General features: G+C 43.4%; 1 pseudogene; it reads left to right on the top strand.

Annotated features, from left to right (window-relative positions):
• Positions 1-4,096: 4,096 nt before the first annotated feature.
• On the top strand, positions 4,097-6,630 carry LOC118582541 (annotated as a pseudogene).
• The last annotated feature ends 1,354 nt before the right edge of the window (positions 6,631-7,984 follow it).

The following is a 7,984-nucleotide window of genomic DNA, read 5'->3' as shown; positions in this document are numbered from 1 at the left end:
CATCTTTTCTCCAGCATTCCCGGCTGCATTGTCACAAGGAAGAGCAGGAGGATCGTCATTTCCACCATCGTGGATTTCCCCATACTGGACTCTTCTAGTGAGGCGTTCAGGCACCCACACCGGATCTTGTTGACCCTGAGGGAAAACACAAACAGAACCTCGTGCCCATGTCAGCACGAGATCGAGCCCATGCCAGAGCCCTGTCAACACATCTTTCCATTTTACCATTCCTTTAGCTGTACCATGAGACTCATGATGCCCATCCACTGCGGAATGGCCCTGAGCATCCAAATTTAAAAAAAAACTGATGGTAAATAAAGCAAGAGAAAGTCTTTCATTTGGGGTATGGCCGCGGCCTATTCCCCCTTTTTGTTTTTGCAGGCATTCTTTTAATGTGCGGTGAGCACGTTCCACAATGCCTTGACCTTGGGGATTGTAGGGCAAGCCATGTACAAGTTGCACCTCCATCTGATGACAAAAGGAGGCAAACTGTTGTCCCGTGTAAGCAGGTCCATTGTCAGTCTTAAGTTGATGAGGTTTTCCCCAGGCCACCCAGGCCTCCAAACAATGGGCAATAACATTGCGTGCCTTTTCCCCAGTCAAAGGTGTGGCGTGCATGACACCTGAGCAGGTGCCCACAGACACGTGCACATATTTTATGTGTCCAAATTCAGAGATGTGTGTCACATCCATTTGCCAAACCTTAAGTGGGAGTAGACCCCGGGGATTTACCCCAATACTGGGTGGATGTTGATAAACTACACATTGAGGGCAATCTAAAATCACTTGTCGAGCATTAGCTCGAGAAATTTGAAACTTTTGTTGTAACGTTTTTTGCATTGACGTGAAATGTTTCATGAAAGGTTCTGGCTCTGTCTAAGGCAGAGCTAATGAATATCCATTCCTTTTGAGTCCATTGATCTACTATATCATTACTTTTGCTTAGGGGCCCTGGCAGGCCTGTATGAGCTCTAATATGTTGGGGATAAAAGCAGGACTTCCTATGCCAAATCAATTGTTGCAGTTGTTGAAACAAAATGCAGACTGGACTGGAGCTTTTAACAGGTCCAGCTACTTTCAAAATTTTGAGGGCATTAATAACGTAGGCAGAGTCTGATATCAAATTAAAAGGAAAAGGACAAGCCTTAAAGGCTTCAATCACTATCTTCAATTCTACAATCTGAGGGGAGCCAGGTTGAAATTGGTGTTGTATAGGCTCTTGTGTATCTATCATGTATATGCCACTTCCAGTCTTAGATCCATCTGTAAACACATTTAGGGCATTAGGGATGGGCTGCGATGACGTTATCCTAGGGAATATCACCGGGTGTTCCTTAAAGAACCCTAATAGTGGGTGTTTGGGGTAATGGTTATCCATGCATCCAGTAAAGCTACATTGCAAAATGGCCCAATCATCTATTGTAGCATACAATGTTTGAACTTGACAACTGGTATAAGGCACTATAATGGTAACCAGAGCGACCCCAAAATACTGTAGGCATTGTTGGATTCCAATCATGGCAAGGTTTGCCACAGCAGTAGGGTAATGTTCAATGGATTTAGTTGGCGAAATCTTGGAATAGATCCAGAATAATGGCCCATCCTGCCATAACAACCCGGTGGGCTGGTAATAGGTAGGAAGGATGCACAGGATAATGTCTTTACCTTCTTGTAACCTCTGTAAGAAGGCACCATGTAACTTCTCTTCCACCTTTTGTAAAGCCTTCCGTGCCTCCTCAGTTAATTGTCTTGGAGAATCTAATGCAGAATCCCCATTTAAGATGTTGTGAAGAGGCTTTAAGTCATAATTTGGTAACTTTAAATAACATCTAATCCAATTTATATCTCCTAACAATTTTTGAAAATCATTTAGAGTTCGTAAATTATCTTTTCTCAATTCCACTTTCTGTGGGATGATACATCTCTCATTAACCTTTGCTCCTAAATAATTAATAATTTTGTCCTTTTGTACCTTTTCAGGGGCTATAAACAGCCCCCTCCCTTCAAGCATTTTGACCAGATCTACATAGGCTTGTTCCAGCATTTGTGTTTCTTCTTAACCTTTAGGTCTTTAGATCTAAGCAGCTCATTAAGAGCCAAAAAAATTGGGTGCAAAGTAGAAGTGCCCATGTCTAAAACTTTTCAACGTTTTAGACAATGTTTCACTTTCACTCTTGGTAACCTTTTAAACAATGTTTCACTTTCACTCTCTCTTTGTCTACAGAGAAGAGCAAAAATCTTCCCGCTTTTGTCTCGGGTTCCCAATTTACCTGGGATTTCCTTTAGCCCCGCTTTTGTCGCGGATTCCCACCTTACCTGGGAACTTACCAGTGCACTGCCCTGACTGCAGAAAGTTCTGAGCCCTCCTTGAAAGTAGGGAAGTCCCCGTACGGGCCACCACTTGTCACAACTGCCTGGACCAGCAAGGAAGACGCAACACTGAGCTCTTCTTTCAGCAGTTTACTCAGGAACCTTGAACAATCTTCTGACCCCTGGGAAAGCCAGCCCACGACCTAAATAGTCCCTGGGTGGCCAACCCCAGCCTGCTACGTGGGTATTGCGGATAGGTCCAGGTTCACGGAAGCAAGCCAGATCCTAGGACCAAGACAAATATGGAGTTGTTTACTCCCGAGAGCACTCACCATCGGGAAGGTGGGGGTGGAAGCAGGCACCATCTTATGGGTGCTGCTGTGCGCAGCTCTCTACAGAGTCCCATCTCCTATTCTGGTCTTCACAAGCATACATATTCACATGATGCACATAAAAACACAAAGTTAGATACTAATACACATAAATTACAACTAATTATTTTAATTAATTAATTAATTAAAAGAAATAAGTTTTGTGTTTTTACAAAATTTATAAACTTTATAAAATCAATAAAATTTCCACACCTTTAGATGAAACCTTCCACTACCCAGAGGCCAGGCCCACTTCCTGAAACCCAGAGGCCCCCTGGGCAGTTCAGAACCGCAAGCATGCATAGCTAGAACTTCAGCTCCAAACATGGGCAGCAACCCCCTGCTGCACCAGAGGTGATCCAGGCCATCAGAATTTCAGCCTCCAATGCAGGCAGAGACCCTCTACCATATGCCATGTGATCAAGAAGACCAGAGAGGAAACAGAAACTGAGGAAGAAAACAGGCATCCAAAAAAGCCAAATCTAGAAACTGGCATCTAGACTTACAATCACACCAAATTCAGATGCCTAAACCTGAGTGTAAAAATACAAATAACAACAATCAGCACTTTATGTCACTACCGGAGCCCTGCCATAGCTCTACAGTTGGGCCAAGAATATTCCAACACAGCAGAAGCACAAGAAAACAACCTTAAAACCAATTTTATGATGGTAATAGAGGTCCTTAGAGAGGAGATTTTAAAAAACTCCCTAATGAAATCAATGAAGGGAAAACCAAAAAACTGGAGGAAATCAACAAATCCCCTAAAGAGTGACATAAAGCCAAGAAAAAACAAACAGGTGGAGGAAACTATTCAAGACTTGAAAATCAAAATAGAAGCAATAGAGAAAACACAAACTGAGGGAATTCAGAAAATGGAAAAAATCTGGGTAAGTAAACAGAAACTACAAATGCAAGCATTACCAACAGAGTTCAAGAGATAGAAGAGAGAATAAGGCATGGAAGATATGATAGAAGATATAAATTCATCTAACAAAGAAAATGTTAGAGCTAAAAAAACTCCTAACATAAAATGTTCAGGAAATCTGGGACACAGTGTAAAGATCAAACCTAAGAATAATAGGAATAGAGGAAGGTGAAGATTCTCAGCTCAAAAACCAAGAAATTATATATAACGATGCCACAGAAGAAAATTTCTCTAACCTAAAGAAGGACATGCCTATTAAGGTACAAGAAGGATAAAGAATACCAAATAGACTGGACCAGAAGAAAACAACAACAACAACAACAAAACCCAAAAACCTAGCCACATAATAATCAAAACACTAAACATACAGGACAAAGAAAGAATATCAAAAGCTGCAAGAGAAAAAGGCCAAGCAACATAAAAAGGCAGACCTATAAGAATTACACCTGGAGACGGACATTGAGAGGAGGAGGAGGAAGGAGAGAAAATGGCGTCCATGGATTACAGTACCTACAGCTGAGCTGCAGCCCAGCAGGGCTACAGTGCTTATACCGCCCAGTCAACTCAAGGATATGCACAGACCACCCAGGCACATGGGCAACAAAGCTATGGAACCTATGGACAGCCTACTGATGTCAGCTATACCCAGGCTCAGACTATAGTGATATTTTATTTGTATTGAAATGTGATTTTATTTGTATGTTAATAAAGTTGCCTTGAGGTCAGAGCAAGCCAGAGCAGAAGCTGAGGGTAGTGGGGCACGCCTTTAATCCCAGCACTTGGGAGGCAGAGCTAGGTAGATCTCTGTGTGTTCAAGGACACAGCCAGCATGGCAGACACACGCCTTTAATCTCAATAGCAACCATAGAAGACCTGGAGGTCTGTACAAACAGGCAGTGACGAGGAGGTCATGTGGCTGTGTTTACAACCAATGAGAAAACAGAACAGAAAATCTATAAAAAAGATAGGACACACAGAGGTAGCTCTTGTGGAGAGGAAGAACAGCAGAAGCAGTGAAAGGTAAGGTTTTCTGCTCTTGCTCTGACCTCGTGGTTTTTAACTCTGCAATTGGTTCTGTGTTTCTTATTTAACAAGCCGGTTACATCTACATCAGACCACTGCCACCTACAGGCAGACTGCATATACGACTTCTTATGGACAGCCTCCCACTGGTTATACCACTCCAACTGCCCCCCAGGCATACAGCCTGCCTGTCCAAGGATATGCCACTGGTATTTATGACACCATCACTGCTACAGTCACCACAACCCAGGCCTCTTATGCAGCTCAGTCTGCATATGGCACCCAGCCTGCCTACCCAGCCTATGGCCAGCAGCCACCAGCCACTGTACCTACAAGACCACAGGATGATAACACGCCCGCTGAGACTAGTCAACCTCAATCTAGGACAGGGAATTATAACCAGCCCAGCCTAGGATATGGACAGAGTAACTACAGTTATCCCCAGGTACCTGGGAGCTACCCCATGCAGCCAGTCACCACACCTCCATCCTATCTTCCTACCAGCTACTCCTCCTCACAGCCTACTACTTACAATCAGAGCAGCTACTCTCAGCAGAACACCTATGCACAGCCAAACAGCTATGGACAGCAGAGTAGCTATGGTCAACAAAGCAGCTATGGGCAGCAGACTCCCACTATTCACCCCCCTCAGACTGGATCCTACAGCCAGGCTCCAAGTCAATATAGCCAACAGAGCAGCAGCTACAGGCAGCAGAGTTCATTCAGACAGGACCACCCCAGTAGCATGGATGTTTATGGGCAGGAGTCTGGAGGATTTTCCGGACCAGGAGAGAACTGGAGCATGAATGGCCCTGATAACTGGGCTAGGGGAAGAGGGGGATTTGATCATGGAGGCATGAGCAGAGGTGGGCAGGGAGGAGGATGCGGTGGAATGGGTAGTGCTGGAGAGTGAGGTGGCTTCAATAAGCCTGGTGGACCCATGAATGAAGGACCAGATCTTGATCTAGGCTTTCCTATAGATCCCGATGAAGACTCTGTAAACAGTGCAATTTGTGTACAAGGTTTAAATGACAATGTGACTCTGGATGATCTGGCAGACTTCTTTAAGCAGTGTGGGGTTGTCAAGATGAGCAAGAGAACTGGACAACCCATGATCCATATCTACCTGTATAAGGAGACAGGAAAGTCTAAAGGTGACGCCACAGTGCCCTATGAGGATCTGCCAACTGCCAAGGCTACTATGGAGTGGTTTGATGGAAAAGATTTTCAAGGAAGCAAACTTAAAGTTTCTCTTGCCTGAAAGAAGCCTCCGATTAACAGCATGTGGGGTGGCATGCCACCTAGTGAGGGCAGAGGAATGCCACCACCACTTCATGGAGGTCCTGGTGGCCTAGGAGGTCCTGGAGGACCCATGGGTGGAATGGGAGGCCGTGGAGGAGACAGAGGAGGCTTCCCCCCAAGGGGACCCTGGGGCTCCCGAGGAAACCTCTCTGGAGGAGGAAATGTCCAGCACCAAGCTGGAGACTGCCAATCCGTGCTGTGGAAACCAGAACTTCGCCTGGAGAACAGAATGCAACCAGTGTAAGGCCCCTAAGCCCGAGGGCTTCCTCCCACCACCCTTCCCACCTCCAGGTGGTGATTGTGGCCAAGGTGGCCCTGGTTACATGCAGGGAGGAAGAGGTGGACTTATGGACTGTGGCGGTCCTGGAGGAATGTTCAGAGGTGGCCAAGGTGGAGACAGAGGTGGCTTCCAATGTGGCTGTGGCATGGATCGTGGTGGCTTTGGTGGAGGTAGACGAGGTGGTCCTTGGGGACCTCCTGGACCATTATGGAACAGATGGGAGGAAGAAGAGGCAGACGTGGAGGACCTGGGAAAATGGATGAAGGCGAGCACTGTCAGGAACGTAGAGACCGGCCCTACTAGAGAGACCTGCAGAGCTGCATTGACAACCAGATTTATTTTTTAAACCAGAAAATGTTTTAAATTTATAATTCCATATTTATAATGTTGGCCACAACATTATGATTATTCCTTGCCTGTACTCTAGTATTTTCACCATTTGTGAAGAAACATTAAAACAAGTTAAATGGTAGTGTGCTGAGTTTTTGATTTTTTTCCTTTTAAAGATGGTTATTTTAATACTTAACAATGGTAACCCCTTGTGAGCATGCTCAGTATCATTGTGGAGAACCAAGAGGGCTTCTAATTATAACAATGTTTATGGTTGTGATTTCTTTAAATAAAATTCCAAATGTTTATAAACTGTCAAAAAAAAAAAAAAGAATTACACCTGACTTCTCAATGGAGACTCTAAAGGCCAGAAGAACCCTGACAGATATCTTACAGACTCTAGGAGATTACAGATGCCAGCCCAGACTAATATACTCAGCAAAATATTCAATCACTGTAGATGGAGAAACAAGATATTTTACGACAATGTCAAATTCAAAGCCTATCTCTCCATAAATCCAGTCTGACATAAGACACTGAAAGGAAAACTCCAACCCTAGGAAGTTAACTACAGTCATATAAACACAGGCAATAGATAATCTCACACCAACAAAATCCAAAGAAGAGAAACATAAACACACACATAGACACACACACACACACACACACACACACACACACACTACCACCAACAGCAACAACATCAAAATTACAGGAATTAACAATAATTGGTCACTAATATCTGTCAATATCAATGACCTCAATTCTCCAATAAAAAGACAAAGGCTAATATAATGGGTACAAAAACAGGATCCATTCTTCTGCTGCATACAAGAAATACACCTCAACATCAAAAATTGACATTACCTCAGAGTAAAGGGTTAGAAAAAGATTCTCCAACCAAATTGACCTAACCAGCAAGTGGGTGTACCTATCCTAATATCTGACAGACTAGACTTCAAACCAAAATTAATGAAAAGAGATTGAGAAGGGCATTTCATGCTCATCAAAGGAAAAATTCACCAAGATGTCTCAGTTCTGAACATCTATGCCCCAAATGCAAAGATACCCACATTTGTAAAAGAAACATTACTAAAGCTTAAATCACACATTGAGTCCCACACATTAGTAGCGGGGAAACTTAAACATTCCACTCTTAGCAATTGTTAGGTCATCCAGACACGAACTAAACAGAGAATAATAGAACTAACAGATGTTATGAATCAAATGTACCTAACATATTTACAGAACATTTCACCCAAATACAAAAGAATATACCTTCTTCTCAGCACCTCATGCAACCTTCTCTAAAATTGACCACATACTTGATCATAAAACAAGTCTTAACAGATACAAGAAAATTGAAATAACCCCTGTATCCTATAACACTACCATGGATTAAAGTTGGATTTCAACAACAATAGAAACAACAGAAAACTT

The sequence above is a fragment of the Onychomys torridus genome, chromosome 4, assembly GCF_903995425.1.
Source record: "Onychomys torridus chromosome 4, mOncTor1.1, whole genome shotgun sequence".
Taxonomy (NCBI): domain Eukaryota; kingdom Metazoa; phylum Chordata; class Mammalia; order Rodentia; family Cricetidae; genus Onychomys; species Onychomys torridus.
The sequence above is the reverse complement of the archived record's forward strand: the minus strand, read 5'-3'. Positions and strand labels throughout refer to the sequence as shown.